Source organism: Trichechus manatus, unplaced genomic scaffold, assembly GCF_000243295.1.
Source record: "Trichechus manatus latirostris isolate Lorelei unplaced genomic scaffold, TriManLat1.0 scaffold00108, whole genome shotgun sequence".
NCBI classification, from domain to species: Eukaryota; Metazoa; Chordata; class Mammalia; order Sirenia; family Trichechidae; genus Trichechus; species Trichechus manatus.
In genome coordinates this window covers 1566571-1586844 of record NW_004444044.1, presented here as the reverse complement: position 1 = coordinate 1586844, position 20274 = coordinate 1566571, and positions in this window count along the sequence as shown.

The following is a 20274-nucleotide window of genomic DNA, read 5'->3' as shown; positions in this document are numbered from 1 at the left end:
GATAACTGAGAGCACCTAAAAATCAAACACTTATGCTCATCAAAAGACTTCACCAAAAGAGTAAAAAGACAACCTACAGACTGGGAAAAAATTTTTGGCTGTGACAAATCCGATCAGTGTCTAATCTCTAAAATCTACAAGATACTGCAAAACCTCAACAACAAAAAGGCAAATAACGCAATTAAAAAACGGGCAAAGACTATGAACAGGCACTTTGCCAAAGAAGATATTCAGGAGGCTAACAGACACATGAAGAAATGCTCACAGTCTTTCGCCATTAGAGAAGTGCGGATCAAAACTGCCATGAGATACCATCTCATCCCAACAAGGCTAGCATTAATCCAAAAAATACAAAATAATAAATGCTGGAGAGGTTGTGGAGAGACTGGAACACTTCTACACTGTTGGTGGGAATGTAAAATGGTACAACCACTTTGGAAATCGATTTGGCACTTCCTTAAAAAGCTAGAAATAGAAGTATCATATGATACAGCTATCCTGCTCCTTGGAATATATCCTAGAGAAATAAGAGCTGTCACACAAATAGATATATGAACACCCATGTTTACTGCAGCACTGTTCACAATAGCAAAAAGATGGAAACAACCTAGATGCCCTCAACGGACAAATGGATAAATTATGGTATATCCACACAATGGAATACAACGATGAAGCCGTGAAACATAACATGGAGGAATCTGGAGGCCATTATGCTGAGTGAATTTAATCAGTCACAGAAGACAAATATTGCATAACACCACTATTATAAGAACTCAGGAAAAGGTTTAAACACAGAAGAACAACATTCTTTGATGGTTACGAGGGTGAGGAGGGAGGGTGAGGGTTATTCTCTAACTAGATAGTAGACAAGTTTTATCTTAGATGAAGGGAAGAAGAGCACAAACTACAGGCGAAGTCAGCACAACGGGACTAAACCAAAGCTAAGAAGTTTCCTAAATACAATCAAACACTTTGAGGGACAGAGTAGCAGGGGTAGAGATCTGGGGACCATGGTTTCTGGGGACATCTAGGTCAACTAGCATAACAAAGCTTATTAAGAAAATGTGCTGCATCCTACTTTGGTGAGTGGCATCTGGGGTCTTAAAAGATTGCAAGCAGCCATCTAAGATGCATCGATTGGTCCCAACCACCTAGAGTAAAGGAGAATGAAGAACACCAAAGACACAAAGAAAGTATTAGCCCAAGAGACAGAAAGGGCCAATAAACCAGAGACTTCATCAGCCTGAAACCAGAAAAACCAGATGGTGCCCAGCTACCACCAATGACCACCCTGACAAGGAACACAACAGAGTCCCTGATGGAGCAGGAGCAAGGTGTGGTGCAGAACTCAAATTCTAGTAAAAAGACCAGACTTAATGGTCTGAGACTGGAGGGACACCGGAAAGCATGGCCCCCTGATTCTCTATCAGCCCAGAACTAAAACAATTTTCGAGGCCAACTCTTCAGACAGGGATTGGACTGGACTGTGGGACATAAAGTGATACTCGTGAGGACTGTGCCTCTTAGTTCAAGTAGATACAAGAGACTAAATGGGCAGTTTCTGTCCAGAGGTGAGATGGGAAGGCAGAGAGGGTTAGGAGCTGGTTGAATGGACATGGGGTATCAGGGGGTAGAAAGGAGGAGTGTGCTCTCACAGTAAGGGGAGGGCAATTAGGGTCACATAACAATATATGTATAAATTTTTGTATGGGAGACTAACTTGAAATGTAAACTTCATTTAAACTACAACAATAAAAATATGTATATATATATATATATATATATATATGATCTCTACATATAACAATCTACAAAGAGTATGTTAATTTATTTCTTGCAAAATGCCATGATATACTGAAAAGTTGCTGAAAAGAACTTCAACAAATGAACAAGGTGGAAGGGGAAAAAAACAGTTAAGTTTCTGCTATTTCACACTGCTCTCAATCTTTGTGTGACTTTGATATGTCGTTTAATTAAGAAGTCATGAGATCAGATAAACCTAGAAGTTGTATCTAAGTTATTTAAGACATGACACATTTCATATTCCATAGATGGAAATAAAGACAGTTAATTTGCATTTGTGAAAGTTGAGACAGATATAAACCATAAGAACGAAGACAAAGCCAAAGCTGGTGTTAAAGAAAATACCCCTTTCTCCCCCCATTCTCGCTGTTTAAACTTAACTCTTCCCAGAAACTAAACACACATGATAAAGACAATTCTGGGAAAAGGTTAAATTAGATAAGCCATAACTAGCCCACGGAATGGAGACACACAAATTAATAAACCAATCTAAGTAGCTTCCTGCTGATTAAGTGAATGACAGCCAATCATTTTAAATTTCTGTTTTGGGAAATCTTCTAACAGTTTGGCCCGTATATACGCTGATCAAAATTGTAATGTGAGGAGCTCATCTGCTCATCTCTTCAAAGGGTACTTCCTGCTGGAGAACAGTTTGTTTCCACCCAATAAAACCTTTGAATTCTAACTGACTTATTGATCAGATTTCTCTTTACACAGTGGTAAAGAGAATGACATGATGAAAATTGAGACACTGAAATAGAATACTTAGAAACTAAAAGACTACAGTTATGAAGCATGAGGAAAATCTCTGTAAAAAAGTATACACTACTCTTCTATGTTAATTACATATTTGCAGTGAAAATTCTTCATGTTAACCTAGTTCAAGTCCACTTTCCATTTGAGTTAACACACATGTTAATGACGAGTCACATAGGGGAAGAAGAGCCAACAGAGTTAATCCTTTGTGTGTGCTCCTAATGTCCCATGGTTTCCCACTCCACCATCATTTTATCCTCACCTTTTCAGATGTAGTTTAGTATTTATTTGTATTTATATAAGTATTTATATTGTCTTTGTATTGTATTAGTATTTATTCTTTAAAGAGTGTGAACACTACTCTACGGTCTACAAAGAACTTCCAAATACATTATTTTCTTATGTTTATTTTAGTTTAGAAATTGTCTTTGTTTTTTATTAGTCAAAAGCAGAAAAATATGCAGCAAAGACCAAGGATCAGCTAATAATTTCACAAGCTGATATATTAGTTTTCTACTGCTGTGGCGTAAAACAACATCCACCTATTAGCTCACAGTTCTGTAGGTTACAAGTTTAGGCAGGCTCAGCTGGAATCTCTGCTTAGGGCTTCAAAAGGCCAAAATTAAGGTGTAGATGGGCTGGGCTCGTATCTGGAGGACTTGGGGAAGAGTCCTCTTCCAGTTTCATTTAGATTATTGGCAGAATCCAGTGCCTCGTGGGTGTAGGACTGAAGTCTTCATTCCTTTGCTTGCTGTTGGCCAGAGTTCACTCTCAGCTCTTAAGTCACTCTCCAGTCCTTTCACGAGGCCCCCACTGCCTTCAAAGCTATCAGTGGTTTATCAAATCTTTCTTGCACTTTGAATTATATGAATTCCCCTTCTGTCACCAACCAGAGAAAATTTTCTTTTAATGTGCACATATGATTAAATTAGGTCCAAGGCGATTATCTCTCTTTCGATTAACTCCAAATCAGCTGATTAGTATATCTTAATTGCATGTGCAAAATCACTTTGCCTTATAAAGTAACACAGTCATGGATGTGATTATCTCATCATATTCACAGTCCTGGGGATTAGGGCAAGAAATCTTAGACCATTTTTAGAATTCTGCTTACCACGGCTCATATTTGCAATTAAAACATAGCTACTATGCAACTCTTCTCCAATAGAAAAAAATCTTTTAGAATAAATTCAATTCCATGTCCCCCACCCTCTAATCCCCATCATTCCCTCCTCCATCATGAAGCTTTGGGATATATTCACTCCTCCCACATTTGGCTGCTAGGCTTTTCTGACATACTATTTATTTGAATGGAACCCTGGTGGCACAGTGGTTAAGAGGTGGGCTGCTAACCAAAAGGTCAGCAGTTAAAATCCATCAGCAGTTTCTTGGAAACCCTATGGGGCAGTTCCACTCTGACCTATAGACTCACTATGAGTTGGAATGAACTCAAAAGTCAAGAGGTTTGGTTTGGTTTATTTATTTATTTGAATATCTATTACAGTGTATTTCTGTATTTCATCAGAATTTATTTAACACTATACTATTTATTCCCAAACAGATTATGTTCATCCATTAAGATTTAATTCTTGTCTATTATATCAGAGCCATATATCCATTGTCAACAACTATGTTTGGTTTACAGTAGATAATAAGTATTTGTTGAATAAATGAATTAATATGTTCATATGATAAGGTTAACTGTTCATCATTATTTCCTATCTTCTTCACCTTCTGTCTGTCTTGAGTTCTTAATTTAGGTTCATTTATATTTTATCTAGACTACCTCAGGAATTTTTTTCAGAGGAGTTATTTGGATGACTCACAATTTGTGTTGTTACCTATCCTTGAATATCTTTATTCAGATGAATAATATCTTGGCTGGATATGGAACTCTTGAGTTGCTATTCTTTGTCCCTCTGATTTCATTCTATCGTCTTTTCATTTCCTGTGCCTACAGATTGATATTCCAATGGAATTATGATTCTTTTTCCCTCAGTAGATAATGTCATCTTTCTTCCTGGAAGTATGTAAACAAGTTTTTCTTTACCCATTAAAATTTAAGAATTTTTCTGGAAAATGACTGAATGAATATCTTTTCTCATCAGTCCAGACTGGAACCCAATGGGTCCTTTAAATATGCAGACTCAAGACTTGGTTCAGCTCTGAGAAACATTTCTCAGAGCTGAAACAAGTCTGAATTTGTTTAACTATTGCTTCTGGTGCCCAGGGCAGTGTATAACCGCCACCTCTGTTGAACATAGTACATTATTCAAAAAAGGCATCTCTAGTAGGCTTTCTTTCCTCCAGCCGAGATGCTCTTTGCTGTCACGGGCCTTCCGGGGTTTGGAGCAAGGTAAGAATGGTGATCACCTCGCCAAGGCCTGAAGCTGTGTGCTGCCTCTGCCTGCGTCTGGCAGCTCTCCACCCTGCAAATGAAGCTGACCGAGGGCTGGGACTGCAGACTTGTCCCTGCCTGGGGAGCCTGGAGGGTCCCGTGTGCCTGCGACAGCAGAAGAGGCCATGTTCTCCAGCTCTCTGGTCTGTTGTGTCAGTAAGATGTCCTCCTACTGTTATTGCAACTCGGGGCTCCTCGTGGGTGGCAGGGGAGTCCCTGGGCCACGTCAGTTTGAGTCATCAACTTCCTGCTCAGACTGGGTTGGCTGCGAGGGGCACTCTCATTTCCAGTGGCCTTCTTGTTTGCAGTAGGCACACTGTCCGGGGCCTAGCTTTAGGAGGTCTTGGGTTGGCCACCAGCCCTTTTGGAGCCCACAAGGACTTACCCCATGTGAGGTCTGCCTGGGTGGAGGGTTACCTCCAAGAGCTGCTGCTAGGAGCACTGCCTTTTCCTTGTACCTGGTCCCAATTATTGAAGACCTTAAAGGCAATCTCAACAAGTTGTGAAGCATTCATTCCTAGACTTCTTTCTAACTTATGAAGTTTCCACCTGATATTGGGGGTGATTAACCTGGCATTCTTTGGGTCTTCAGGGTTTATATCAGTAAACTTCCGGTATGCTTGGTACACTCTGCTTTGTACACTCACTCTAGGAGGCTGGAGGGATTTTCCTTGGGGACTTGTACATCCTGAACTTTCCTAAGACGCTTCTGTTTTGGGGCCCTTTACTGTCTAACAGTTTTTATAATGTTATTGCTGTCCTGCCCCCAGCCGGTATCTGTGGCAGATGCAGCCTGGACTGCCGGGAGTCTAATACCATTTTGACGGTTGAGGTTGTACAACCTGTCGGCCTTTTGGGATTTTCTGAGACCATCTTCCGTTCCTCTAGAGTTAAAAGAATACTTAGGAGTGACTGACAGTCAGCCCAATTAGGGTGATGTGTGGCAAAGATGGACACAAAGTTTCTGTGTGTTTTGGGTCATCTCTATTCTTCCAATTATACAGGTCAGAGGTGGAGAACGGTGTTTAAACCCTCTAGGCTAGCCCTTGTGGTCCAGTCTCGCAGGCATTTGTCTCAGCAAAAATTGCCCTGAGAAGACTTGGGTGGATCCCTGGCCAAACTGCACCCTACTACGGGTGTGTGCTGGGGAGACTATTCCCTAGGCACAACCAGGAGTTTCTGACTCTTGAGGGGCCAGCAAGTAATTCGTAGGAGGGGTGGCAAAAGGTTCCACCAAAGGGCTAATACTAAACACATAACCCTTTTCAAAACATCCCAGATTTGTCTTCTCTTCACACCCTATCTTCCATTTATATGCATATGGGCTTTGGGCCTCTGGCTGGGTGGAACCAGAAGACCCTGGCTCCCTATCAATCATCCCATTTATCTGGCCTAGCTTTTGTCCCAGGCTTCTCCAGGTGAGGCTCTTCTCTCCTTCCTTTTTCCTCTGCACATTAACTTACACTGTTTTTGTAGGTTTTATTTTGTCAGAGAGACATAAAGGTTTGTGCATAGGGGATCTCATTCCATTTTCCCTCTCTTTTGCAAAACAGATCTAACTGTAAGATGGCAGTATAGTTAACTGACCCCAAACTGTAATTAGAACCCACAAGGAAAAACAAAGAACACCAGTAAAGGTACACTAGGTTGGTTTCCCATATTTCACACACGCACACACACACACACACACACACACACACACACAGAAACAGAACCAGAACCAAACCAAAGTCAACAACCAGAAACTAGGCTGCCCGTTCTCTATCATCAGCTAGGGTGAATGGTGGGGGAAGATAATGAGGATGATCTTAGTAAGGCTTCAACACCCCCAATGGGGATTTCTTAGTCCTACTTCAATCCTCCCGATACCTTCCCACCTCCAATCCCAAGCACTTACACTTAACAAGAGAAATTCCCAGGGCACTTACCTAGTGGATGTCCATACCTCAGTTAGTTTCTAATTCTCAAAGTAAAAGTGCCTCGGGCCAGTCGCCGCCTCAGTTGTGGTTAGGAGACCCACCTGATCCTCCCGAACAAGAGGTTCAGTGTGCGTTAAGGGTCGATGGAGGTTCCGCTCTCGGTTGAAGGGGTGCCAGGCCCCAAAAGGAGGGTCTGTGTGACCCTCTGGCCCTACACTGGGCGCCAAAATTGTTACTGAAGCCGGGAAGGTAGGTTCTTGTCCAGAGGAATACCAGTCTTTGAGAAAGAGAAAGTAGATGTATTGCAGTGCACAGAGCAAGGAGCCGGGAGAAGGTTCCTCAGATCCGGCTCCCCAGGCTACAGGGAAGCAGGGATTATCTGTGATTTCGGCAGCAAGATGGCAGTCGCGCTGGCTACTGGGGAGGGGAAATTCTTGAACAGGTCGTACTGAAGACGGAAAATTCTAGAAGGCAACCAGGAAGCAGGAAGTGACGTGATTCTTGTCGGCCGTCTCCTTTTGGAATAGGGTCCGGGTGACGATTTTCCTCCTGATTCATTCCTCCTGTTGCTGCGTCCTCTGTTGAAGTCAATTAGCAGTCATAACTGGCCCTTCTGCTCATGTGGGGCAGGCCAAATCTGGCTTGGGCTAGTTTAAGGACCAATGGAAATTTACTGGCATTCATAGGGTCAGGTTGTAACTGTTCTCTTTTCACCTTCTGAACCCTTATTTCCCATATGTGTAGTATTCCAGATTTATCTTCCAAGTCTCTCATCTTTTCTCTCATAATTTGTTCTAGCGTTTTGGTCTATGTTTTGGGATGTTTCTGGCACTTGGTCTTCTGGTCCACTAATTTGCGTCTCATCAGAGACCATCCTCTCCATTATTTCACCTACTGAATGATTTAGTTTTAAAATTATGTTTTTAAGCTACAGGAAGTCTTTTCTGTGCAGCAATTGGATCTGCTTAAGCGTTCTCATTATTTTTTAATTCAAGTGTTCATGTGTCTTCTCCCAGTGCTTCTGTTTCCCTACTTCCCTGGTATGTGTGCTAATAGCTCAAGTTTTTCTTTCACTCCTAGCTGGGCTTATCTTTCTTTGAAGCTTGTTCAGACCTTATGTTTTATTGTTGAGGTAGCATTAATGGCAGTGAGACTCTCAAAGGCAGTGACATGCAAAGGGTCTTCAGGACCTGGGGGCCTGTGATGAAAAAGTTACCAACCCATACAGAATTTTACTATATTCTCTCACTCTAAATGTCAGGGCAGATGCAAATTAGTCTTCAGCTCTCTATCTCTGGACATTTAGGAAGAGGAGACTTAGTGCACTCATCCCAAGATCTTCCCAGGATTCGCTGCACTGTCTTTCACTTTGTAATCCAAGGAAGCCCTGTATCAATTCTTACCAAAAGGAACGTAGAGTGCCTAAGACCTCACCCACACTCCAGGGCCCACAGGCTCAGCAGATGTCTGGCTCAAAAGAATCAAGTAGTTTCAAATTGAGAATGAAAAGAAAAGGATCCATGTCTGGTCTCCACATTCCTAAAATCACTCAAACTTATTTGACCACGGAACACTTTCATTGAACGACAGTTATTGCCATCCTAATAACCAGTGTTTAGAATTAGAGCTTTGCAGAACACACTTTGGGAAGTGCAGATAAGCATCCCCTTACGGAGCCTCTCTGATGCATACTGACTTGTTGGCACAGTAAAAGAACTTTCACAGTGCAAGCTTTGGTTATGGTCATTGTTTCAAAAATAGTGCTTTTCATAAAGCAAGAAAGAAAATGACAAAAAGAAATTAAAGTGAAATAAATGTCTCTTTAACTTTACATGATGTTATTTGCGTATTTTGAAAACAATTTCACTGTTTGGTGGGAAGTCAAATGAAGCCATACACAAATTTAATACTCAAAAGAGTGAAAAACTGGCATCATGGCATTCTCTGCTTGCCAAGCTGAAAGAATGTTACTGAAGATTCCTTACATAAATGTTCCTTGACCTTTGAGTGAACCAATAGGTCTTAAAAGTTGCATTAGCCAAAGAAAATTCCCATAGCAAATAAAGTTGTTAAACTAATGCATCGGATTTTTCCCTCTTCAGCCTAAATAGGAATTACCATCAACCATCATCAGGAGCAGCAAGTTAACATTTTCCAGTTGTTTCTAAAAGAGCCTAAGAAGTCAGTGATATACAGTGGACATTGTTTCAGTTCTAGAAGGGAGTCATGGGTCAAGGAGCTGATGGAAAAACTATTTAAATGCTTATTATACAATTGCTACCTGAAACTGTCTCTGCTCGAAATGTCCAGTGCCCATATTCTATGACCTTCATGTAACTCTGAGGTAGTGGCTTTCCACAGCACTGAGGATGTGAGTATTTTAAAAATCTATTACAGATATGGAATATTTCAAAGAGTGCTTTATTTGAAAATAGAAAAAAAAATGTTTTTGCCCTGACTACGGGGGTAGTGGAGCCCTGGTGGCACAGTGGTTAACAGCTTGGCTACTAACCAAAAGGTCAGCAATTCAAATCCACCTTGGAAACCCTATGGAGCAGTTCTACTCTGTCCTCTAGGGTCACTATGATTCAGAATCAACTCAACGGCCACAGGTTGTTTTTTGTTTGTTTGTTGTTGTTTTTTTTTTTTTTTTGGTATGTTAGATTTCTGTTGTAATTAAGATTAGTAATCTGAAAGAAGAAGATTAATAGAATTTGTTGTGTTATTTCATTAGTGCTCTGGTCACGCCTTTAAAAGATACTATATATTTCCCAGATTGTCTCTGTACTCAGTTTCCTCCCTTTGTGATTCTAGTGTGGCATGAGAATGCAAGATGTTTAATCTTTTCAAAAGCATTTCAATGTATGATTTTTCATTGTCAGTGTATGAAGAGATAAGATCTATTTTACTTTTCTTCTCTCTGGATTTAAGAATGGTGCTATAGTGGGGGAAAAAAGCATATCAATGAAACCTAACTTTCTCCTAGTATTCAAGTAGCTAGTATTCAAGTAACTAAATTCAGAAGACAAATACTGAAAAAAAAAAAATTGAATAGTTCAAAAATACTGAGAGCATAGCAGAAAGGCTAGGATTTTGTTTATTTAAAACTTTTACAAAAGAAAAGATGAACTTTGAGGTGCTACAGAGCCATGATGGTGCTATGTGAGGGCTCCAAGAGAAAAGGATTAATTTACCCATGGTCCAAAACCCACTTACTCTATAGGCCTAGCATTGCCATTGTTGTAGCTTAAGCAACTTTTTATTCCTCTTTTCTGTTGGATGTTTTTAATAGCTGCTAAAGATGAATCAAGAATTGATGGTACTGAAGGAACAAGTCCAAGCTGCACTGAAGGCAATGGCAAAAAACAAGTCTCCAGAAATTGACGGAACACCAATTGAGATGTTTCAACAAATAGATGCAATACTGCAAGCGCTTACTAATCTATGCCAAGAAATTTGGAAGACAGCTACCTGGCCAACTGACTGGAAGAAATCCATATTTGTGCCCATTTCAAACAAAAGTGATCCAATAGAATGTGGAAATTATCAAACAATATCATTAATATCACACACAAGTAAAATTTTGCTGAAGACAGTTCAAAAATATTTGCAGCAGTACCTCTACAGGGAACTGCCAGAAATTCAAGCCAGATTCAGAAGAGGACATGGCAAGAAGGATATTATTGCTGACGTCTGATGGATCTTGGCTGAAAGCAAAGCATACCAGAAAAAGGTTTACCTGTTATTTATTGACTATGCAAAGGCATTCAACTGTGTGGATCATAACAAATTATGGATAACTTTGTGAAAAATGAGAATTCCAGAACACTTAATTGTGCTCATGGGAACCTGTACTTACACCAAGAGGCAGTTGTTCAAACAGAATAAGGGGATACTGTGTGGTTTAATGTCAGGAAAAGTGTGCATCAGGTTGTAATCTTTCTCCATATTATTCAATCTGTATGCTGAGCAATAATGTGAGAAGCTGGACCGTAAGAAGAAGAACGGGGCATCAGGATTGGAGGAAGGCTCATTAACAACCTGCGATATGCAAATGACACAACCTTGCTTGCTGAAAGTGAAGAGGACTTGAAGCACTTATTGATGAAGATCAAAGACCACAGCCTTAAGTATGGATTACACCTCAACATAAAGAAAACAAAAATCTTCACAACTGGACCAATAAGTAACATCATGATAAACGGAGAAAATATTGAAGTTGTCAATGATTTCATTTTACTTGGATCCACAATTGATACTCATGGAAGCAGCAGTCAAGAAATCAAGTGATGGGTTGCACTGGGCAGATGTGATACAAAAGACCTCTTTAAAGTGTTAAAGAAACAAGGATGTCACTTTGAGGACAAAGGTGTGCATGACCCAAGCCATGGTATTTTCAGTTGCCTAATATGCATGTGAGGTCTGGATAATAAATAAGGAAGACCCAAGCAGAATTGATGCCTTTGAATTATGGTGTTGGGGAAGATTATTAAATATACCTTGGACTGCCAGAAGAATGAACAAATCTGTCTTGGAAGAAGTACAGCCAGAATTCTTCTTAGAAGCAAGAGTGGCAAGACTCTGTACATGTTATCAGGATATGTACTTTGGACATGTTATGAGGGGGGATGAATCTCTGGAGAAGGACATCATGCTTGGTAAAGTACAGGGTCAGTGAAAAGAAGATCCTCAAAGGGATGGATTGACACAGCAGCTGCAACAATGGGCTCAAACATAGCAACAATTGTGAGAGAATGGCACAGGACTGGGCAGTGTTTCATTCTGTTGTACATAGGGTCGCTATGAGTGAGAATCAACTCAATGGCACCTAACAACAACAACAAGGATGATTTTAATGAAAAAACAACTTTCTAAATGCAAAATTCTTTCTGAAGACTTCACCAAAGTAAATAACAAAAACAACTTTCAACCTGATGGCTGCTCCTTCTGGATTCTTCTGATTTCAGTTGCCCCTACATAAGCAGAGCACAGCAAGACAGCCTCTCCCTCCAATGGTTCCAGCTTAGTTGTCACTCCTAACCCAGGCAATATGACCACAGCAGCTTCTGTCTACTCCACATTTGCCGCTTCCAAAACAGAAGGAGTATAATGTAATGGTTAATGGTTTTGGAATCAAGCAACTGTGAGCGCCAAACCTTAAAGTTTTCTAGACCTCTTCTAAGCCTCAATGTCCTCATCAGTAAAAGGGCCTAACAAGCTAATGTGAGGATTAATGGGGTAATATTTGCCATGAGCTTAGCATAGAGCCTAGCACATGATCATCACTCATAAATAGTACCTGAAAAATATGCACTGTCACTTTAGTGTTTTTCCTCCTCTTCCCTTCTCCTTCCCCTGGAGACAGAAAAGGAAGGGTTAGGACGAGGCATTTCACTTCCTTTTTATAACACATCAAGCCCTGACCCTCCTATCATTTGTCCTGCAATTTAAGGAATCATGCAAGACTTTTCTCTCAGGCCTTAACCTCTCTCTCAGTCTTAATCCTTGCCACTTCTCCACCTTACAATGAACTCTGCTTCAACTGTCCACCAAAACACTTTATACACCTTCAAGCTTCTATGCAAATAATTCTCCTTCCCTAGAATGCTCTTCTCACCATTTTCCACCAATCAAAGTCCTTCTCATTCCTTAGCACAAATGTCACTTCCTTTTGGTATTTTAAGTACACCTCCATTAGTATTCTGAGCTTCTGTCTCTCTCTCCTTCTCTCTCTCTGTCTCTCATTTTTACACCCATAGCCCTTGCACTCAGCTCTCTTAAGTCGCAGATCGCCTTGGAATTTAATGGTGAGTTACTACTTTTCCAGAAGAATGTAAGTCCCTCCAGGGCAGGACCCATCTCTGTGTCACCAGGATTTAGCCCAGTGTCTGACACTTAGTATACAGTAAGATTTTTGTAAGTAAAATGACTAGACAATTGTAATGGTTAAGGTTGTGTGTCAACTTGGCTGTGCCATGATTCTCAGTGATTTGATAGTTGTATGATGATGTGATCACTTCCATAATGAGATTTGATATTATGTGATCACCTCCATGATGGGATCTGCTGTAAATAGCCAATCAGTTGAAAAGGAGTTTCCTTGGATGTGTGGTCTGCATTGTATATAAGTGGATATTCTTGAAAGGCTTGTGGGTTTTTGCTCCTTCTGGATCCTGCAGCTGGCTCCTGTTCATCTGATCTGGGACTTGAGCTAGCAGCTTACTTGCAATCTTGCCTGCCAATCTTTGGGATTCACCGATCTTCACAGCCTGTGAACAAGAGCCCTGCTCTCTGATCTGCTGATTTTGGGTTCACCAACCCCTGTGTCTATTGGCATCAGTAGAAGCCTCTATCCTGACCCATGGACTTGGGACATTCCAGCCTTTACAACTACATGAGCCATTTCCTTGCTGTAAATCTCTCTATATATAATTTATACACTTTACTGGTTTTGCTTTTCTAGAGAACCCAGCCTAAGACAACAATCATCTTTCCAATTCTCCCATAAATCCCATCCTTTTCCATTCACACCAAATCTGCTACAATATTGTGATAGCTATTGGTATTAAAACAGGAAAAATAGCCCCTGACACCCTGACTCAGTTTGATTCTTCCAAAAGCTGACTCTGAAACACGGATTTGAATGCAAGCAATTTATTTGAGAGGTGACCCTAAAAACACCATAAGTGAGTGAAGTAAGTGAGACAAGGAAGGACAGGCAGCCAATAAAGGGTGACTTATCAAGGCAGTTCCCACATGAGTGACTGGGATTGACTTCTACAGGAAACAGTGTAATACAGAACTGCCTCATCCAAGGAATAAAGGGCCTGGGGAATTTATACAATGAATTGGGAGGTCATTGGTGAGGGCTGCTCCTGTTGTTACTGTTGTTGTTAGCTGCTGTTGAGTCGACTCTGACTCATGGTAATCTTATATAACAGAATAAAACATTGCCCCGTCCTGAGCCATCCTCACAATCGTTCTGTTTGAGCCCATTGTTGCAGCCACTGTGTTGCTGCTCCTGCTGTTGTTGTTATGTGCCGTTGAGTCAGTTCCGACTCATAGCGACCCTATGCACAACAGAACAAAATATTGCCCACTCCTGCGCCATCGTCATGATTGATCGTTGTTATGCTTGCTCCTAGGAAGTTTCAATTTCCTTACCAGCCATGTGCCCAGGAAGAGTAGCTGCCATTGGCTTTGGAGAAAATCTCAGGCAAAGAGATGCAGATGGTGGCATTTGAAGTTGACCTGTCTCACTGAAGTGGCAAGGCCCAACTCCAAGGGATAAGAGTTGGAAGCACCAACAGCAACACACGTAGGCCTGGACTCCCCATTGGAAGCTTTGGTATAGCCCCATCAGCAGCAAGGCTCGGATTCCAGTCAACCTCAGAGTGACAAACACAGAATTTAAATTGCAAACATTCCCTTCTCAGAAGTAGCAAGCCAACACTGACAAAGTAAAAAGGGTTTTTATAACAGCTGTCCTTATTTATAGTTTGCTTCTAGGATTGTGGGCTAGAAAATGCATAAATGGATCATCTGAAGAAGAAAATTTCTTACAAACACAGGTGACCCTCTTACATTCTCAGTGATCTCAAGGGAAGGATCTACTTCTTTGACGATCCAGTATTTAAATGTCCTTGACTTTGAACAGTAAAAATAGCTTCCATTTATTGGACATTTACTGTGTATCGGGGGCAAGGCAGAGCTCATTTAGTCCTTCCAGTGATGTAATTTCACTTATGGTCTCTATTTTTCACACTGGAAAACAGAATGTCTGATGAGTGAAGAAATTTGCCCCAGGTTACATACTCCTAGTAAGTGTCTGGAGCTGGGACGCTAATCCAAGCTTCGACTCTAATATCCACATTCTCAACTTAGGTTCACTAAGTTCATTATCACATGTTCTTTAGAAAAAGATCCAAGTGGTTAGCATTTTCCCTAAATTCTTCTTCAAATAACTCCTTCTTTAAGCTAAATTACATCTGTTTCTTTAGCCATTTCTCAAGTATCTTGTTTTCTTATCTTTTACTGATACATGTTACTCTCTTCCAACTTCTTAATTTTCTATATTTATTAATAAAATGTGTCAAACTGCTATGTGTACAAACTGCATCTAGCTACTGGCAAGTCCATAAATCATTAAACCATCACTGAAAATTATCCATCAACATTTATCTCTAAACCTTGAATTAAAAGAGCCAAACAAATGTCTCATGAAATTTAATCCCAGCATGAAAAAAATTAGGCAATTCTGAAGCAGAGTAAATTAATTACAATCCTCAGAATAACCAAATGGTGCTTTGGGTGATGAAAATATTCTGATTTTGCTCCTGAAACAGCTAACAAAGAAAATTCATTCTTCAAGGACCACATTCAAAGAAGGTTGTCTTAAAGGCAGATTTATGTTTGCAAATGTGTGAAATGTGTGGTGAGTTTTTTCAGCACAGGATCTTTCCCAGACTCTTTAAACTGGCAAAGTTTCTATTCATTTCATTTCACTTCTTCACAATCAGGTCTAGGGCATATGACATACATAGTATGACAAGTTTCTTTTTTTCGTAAAGTTTAGCATTACTGTCACTCTCCAGGTCTTAAATGTTAGCAGTTTCCAAAAAAGTAACTGTATGCTAATCAAAATCATTAGTTTTCATATTGCTATTTTTTAACTCTTTGCATTATAACTAAAAATTAAGAGGTTTAATGGGGAAAAGTACAAGCATGGGGCATATGTCTATGGTACTTAACACTCATTCCTATATGGCCCTGATCAATTAGATAAGGGATGCAGCTAATTGTCCCCTTTATTACCTGAGTGACAATTGGTATTCATGATCTCCTGTGTGCCCCACAGAGCCCTGGTGGTGCAGTGGTGAAGAGCTACAACTGCTAACCGAAAGGTCAGCAGTTCTAATCCACCACCTGCTCCTTGGAAACCCTATGAGGCAGTTCTACTCTGTCCATAGGGTGGCTATGAGTCAGAATCGACTCGAAAACAATGAGTTTGGGGTTTTTTTGTGTGTATGTGTGCCTCACCAGATCTACACTCCACCCTCCTCCACCCTGCTCTGTGCCTGAGGGGCTGACCTGTATGGACTCTGTCAACAGGCTCCCTAGCCCTTGGCCTTTTAGTTGGGTTTGTGAAATGGAGAGCACTGATTCTGTCTAAAAGTAAGTTGTTAATGTCAAATTACAGTAGTTTGTTAATTCATTGATATGAAAAATACCTAGTGAGTGCCTACTACGTGCCAGGTTCTATGCCAGTCCTCAGAGGTCCAAGAATGACAAGATAAATGTAGGCACTGCTGTGTGAGAGTTTATGTCTAATGATCCTAACATTTTTCCTCACCAAAGACCTATTTTTATTATTTTTCCTTATGAATCCCACATTGAAAGGATTTGTCTACTGAGCTGCATTTATTTAGTAATTTTCTATTTATAAAAATTAATCAAAGATCATAAACAGATGAATGGACAAATGAAATGTGGTATAAGTATACAATGGAATACTACTTAGTCATAAAGAGAAATAAAGTTCTGATCCATGCTACAACATGGATGAACTTTGAAAACATTATGCTAACTGAAATAAGCCAGACACGAAAGGTCTAATATTGTATGTTTCCTCTTACATGAAATGTCTAGAATAGACAAATGTGCAGAGACAGAAAGTAGAGTAATAGTTACCAGGGGCTGGTGGGGCAAGGGGAATGAGGAGTCATTGCATAATGGACACAGAGTTTCAGTTTAAAGTGATAAAAAAGTTTTGGAAATAAATAGTGGTGATAGGTGCTCAACAATGTGAATATAATTAATTCCACTGAATTGTACCCTTAGAAATGGTTAAATGGCTACTTTTTATGTTATATATATATTTACCACAATAGAAAAATTTATAAAACTAAAAAAAATTGGTATATAATACAGTGAAATATCACTAGTCCATAAAAGGAATAAAATACTAATACATGATACAAAGTGGATGAACCTGAAAAATATCACATTAAGTAAAAGAAGCCAGACACTAAGGGTCACATATTGTATGATTCCATTTATATGAAATACCCAGAATAGGTAAATCTATAGAGAAAGAGGGCAGATTGGTGGTGCCAGGGGCTGGGGGGATGGAGATGTGGGGAGTGACTCTTTATAGGATACAGAGTTTTCTTTAGTGGTGATGAAAATATTTTGGAACTAGTTAGAGGTAGTGGTTGTGCAACACTGTGAATGCGCTAAATGCTACTAAATTGTGCACTTTAAAATGGTTAATTTCGTGTTATGTAAAGTTTACCCAATAAAAAAATTAAACAACAATAATTACTGGCCAATCATCATTCTATCAGCACAGATAACCAGATATTACTATGTTAAGATGAGTTAAATCCAGCTAAAAGCAAAGAAATGATATTTTAAAAAAATGAAATTATAATTTGTCAGTAAACTACTCTTTTGTTCTCATTAACCAGTTTTATGACTACTGACTCTATTTCTAAATTATTTTTACACCAAGAAATGAAGTACTAGTGAAAGAGTATACAAGCATTCCAACCACTGTATCATGCTCCATTATAAGTTTATACGCTAACTTTTTGGTTTATATAATAAATATACTGATGATAATAATAAAAAAAACAACAGTGACATCATCATCAATAACAACCACAACATCTAACGTTTATTGAGACTTTATAGTATTGCCAGGAGTCAGGTTAAGTGGTTGACAAGCATAATTTTTATTCAAGCTTCGTAATAACCTGTGAAGTACTATTACTATCCTAATTTTTCATATGATGACCCTGAAACTCACCAAGTTCAGATAATTTGACCAAGGTCAAAATTTAGTAAAAAGTAAAGCCAGAGTTTCATCAAGCAGTCTGTCTCCAGCAGTTTGTGGGATTAATATCTCCACTAAATTGCTATATATAAGACTGATGAGTTTGCTGAGCATTGCTTAATTTTCCTGACCCCAGACAATTCAAACACTAACAAAACTGAGTTTTGGGGTCAAAAAATTGAAGGTCAGACCCTGTTTTGTAATAGCCCAGAGTTCTAGAAAAGCCCAGAGTTGATATATATTGACCAACTGATATACCCAGATGATGTCTCTATCTAGTTGTTCTTTAGTCTTAAACACATGAGCCTTTGAGATATTGAAAATGATACACACTGTTATGGATTGAATTGTGTTCCCTAAAAATATATATTGAAGGAATTCTGGGAACATGCGCTATAGACAGAAGCACCACACCGGCCCTCCACAGCAGACACCAGAAAAACTAAGTAAAACAGAGACAAACATCAATCCTGGAACCCTGAGCATCAAATGAAGAGATAAATAACTCATCCAAGCACCAAATGGTATAAGAAACTGACAGATAAGAGAGAGCAAGAAGAGTTACTAGCAAAGGTCCCCATCAGCTAACACAGGATGGATTCACCATCTTGGACTCCTGCCAGAGATCAGCAGAGAGGGAGTACGGGAAAGCAGATTCACGGAGCTCCCAGCAGGAGACAGAGCACCCGGTAACAAGTGAGACAAGCTTTCCCACCCTCACCTCGTCTTCCCCTACTAGACCTTCACTGCTTCCTGGCTGGCTTGTCTGCTGCTTCCCAGCAGGTAGATTCCCAGCTTCCCAGCAGGCCAATTTGCTGCTTCCCAGAGCACAGATTCCCAGCTTCCTGGAGAGTCAATCCACCGCTCGCTCCCCAGTGGGCTGCAACCAAGGCACAGGAGGTGCTGGCTCTGTGCCTTGCAAATTCGCCCCACCCACACTGGCCATCTTCTTCAGTGCCATTTCTTTGTGTTGCTGGTATTGCTTTCTTCGGCCTCTTTTGGTTTCTTGCCTGCCTCTCATCTCCTTCCTCTCCTTTCTCTTGAAAGACTGACTCCGTGTGCCCTCTTTGCTTCTTCTTGATAGGCTGTAAAGCACTGCTCACCTGAAGAACTGCTTCCCTGGTCATTTCCCTGGTCTGCATGGTCACGCTGGTGGGATCCCTGGGGGCTTTTTTGTTGTTGTTGTTTATTTGTTTTTTGTTTCTTTTTTCCTTTTATTTTTCTTCATTTTTTGGTTTCTCATCTCTACTTACCTTCTTGTACTGTCTCCTGAATACCTGAAGCTGTGTATCATCTTCACTCCTTACAGCTTGACTATACTGCACAGCTTGGCAGCCGCTCCCACGTCCATGCAGCTGCACCAGTAAGATCCCTGGGACTTTTTTTTTTTTTTTAATTTTTTGTTAAATTTATTTATTTATTTTTCCCTTTTGTTTTTCTCCATTTCTTGGTTTCTTGTCTCTACACTTCAACGTCAAGCTCCCTCAGCATTTTTTTTGCTCCGGTTTCTCTCTTCTCTCTCTCTTGTGTTCCATACCCAGCCTAGCTCCACACATCACAACCTTCCACTCCCCCTACCTCCTGCCTATCTGCACTGTGTGCTGAACATTGCACTCCTGAGCAGCACAGGCATGACATACTGGAACCTGCCCTGCACTTACCACGGGCTCATCTTGTGGGCCCAATTATGTGCCACAAACAACCCGTCCCAGCCCCTCCACTTCAGATGGACCTGCCCTACTACACCATAGCTGAGCAACTGGCCCTGACCATTTGACAAGGACTTCAAAAATATCATGTCCACAGACGAGCAAACAACAAAGAATGCACAGCCCACTTGCTCAGACATAACCAAATAAAACAAAAAAGCAGGATGGAATAAACAAATCTACAATCGATAAATGAAGAAAATAATTACTGAATGTCCCTAAGATAGCAGACAATATCAAAACATATAAAAAAACCAGGACAGGATGGTTCCAGCAGGCATCCAAAATAAAACACCAGATAACTTCCAGTAGAACAAAAGGCATTAGGACTACCTGATAGGGAATTCAAATCTCTAATATTAAGAGGTATCCAAGAGTTGAAGCAAAAAGCAGACAATAATGACAAAAAAATAGACAAATTCATAGAAAATACAGAAAAAAAATGGAAGGAAAAAAAATACAGGAAAAAGATACCAAAATAAACTCACAACTGGAAAGCATACAAAAACAATTAAAAATCCAAAAGATAAACAACAAAATTTCAGAAATGGACAGTGTCATAGAAGGGCTGAGGAGCAGGTTTGAAACAATAGAAGACAGGATCAGTGAAATTGAAGACAAACACTTGGATACAACTTTGAGGAAAAATCAGATAAAAGAATTAAGAAAAATGAATAAACTCTGAGAATTATGTGTGATACAATCAAAAGGAAAAATTTGCAAGTGATCAGACTTCCACAAAAGGGGGAGAAAACAAAACACAGAGGATCATTGAAGAATTGCTGACAGAAAACTTCCTTAATATCATGAAAGATGAAAAGCTGACCATCCAAGAAGCTCAAAAAACCCCAT